Source organism: Orycteropus afer, unplaced genomic scaffold (genome assembly GCF_000298275.1).
Source record: "Orycteropus afer afer isolate SDZICR_OR568_19922 unplaced genomic scaffold, OryAfe1.0 scaffold00879, whole genome shotgun sequence".
NCBI classification, from domain to species: Eukaryota; Metazoa; Chordata; class Mammalia; order Tubulidentata; family Orycteropodidae; genus Orycteropus; species Orycteropus afer.
Window position 1 is genome coordinate 8504 of NW_006922466.1, and position 1127 is coordinate 9630.

Here is a 1127-nt window from a genome sequence, read left to right on the forward strand (position 1 = left end):
AACTGATACAAATTAAATATAATATTAATCTCTTGTCTCAAGCAAAATAACAATAATGTACAGGGAAGCTGATAACATATATAGAAATAATCTTCATAACAATAGCACATAGTATACTAAATAGGGAATGGAAGTATATTGTTACCACAGTAAGGTAAGCAATATGTAATTACTTGACAAAAATTTAAAAACACTATATATAATCACAAAATAGATATAAAATAAAGTCATAAATTTCATCCCTATCAAAAAATCAGGAAAAAGAAACATTGCAACAAACAACAGAATGAGATCTTACTGCCATCAAGTTGATTCCAACTGGTAGTGATCCCCTTTGAGTTTCCAACACTGTAAATCTTTATGGAAGTAGACTGCCTCATCTTTCTTTCATGGAGTAGTTGGTAGGTTTGATCCACCAACTTTTTTGTTTAGCAGCCAGTTTCCTTAACCACTATGCAACCAGAGCTCCTTGCTAACAAGATTTTATATTTATATTAAATACTTTTCAATTATTAAATTAAATTAAAATAGACTAAAATCAGAAATTGTCATATTAAAGATTGTGTTAAATAAAAAGAAAACCCCTCAAAATTGTGGTACAGCCAAGTTGCAACGCAACTCCAACTATCACACTTTTTTAATGTGGAAAATCATGTCATTGTTATTTTCCACTGACATTGAGTCAAATCTGACTTATGATGACATTATGTACAACAGAATAAAATGTTCCTCAGCCTTGTATCCTCACAATCATCAGCATGAAGGCATGTGCCAATATATACTGAGGGTCTCAAGTGCCCTCATTGGTCCTCTACTTGACCAAACATAATGCCATCCTCTAGCAATTTATTCCTGCATCTAATGTGTCCGAAGCAAGTAGATTGTACAATAGTTTGTTGTGATACATAAAGTTTTTATTATTAGTTAATTTTTGAAAGGGTGGCTTAATGCATAAGGAATTTGACTACTAATCAGAAGGCTGGGGGTTCAAACCTACCAGCCACTCCTAGGAAAGAAAGTTGAGCAATCTACTTCCAGAGTTGTGGTAGTTCAGTTTGTATGTCAACTTGGCTGGGCGTGGTTGAGTGGCTGGGTAGCTGGATGTAATATTCCCCATGACTAGACTG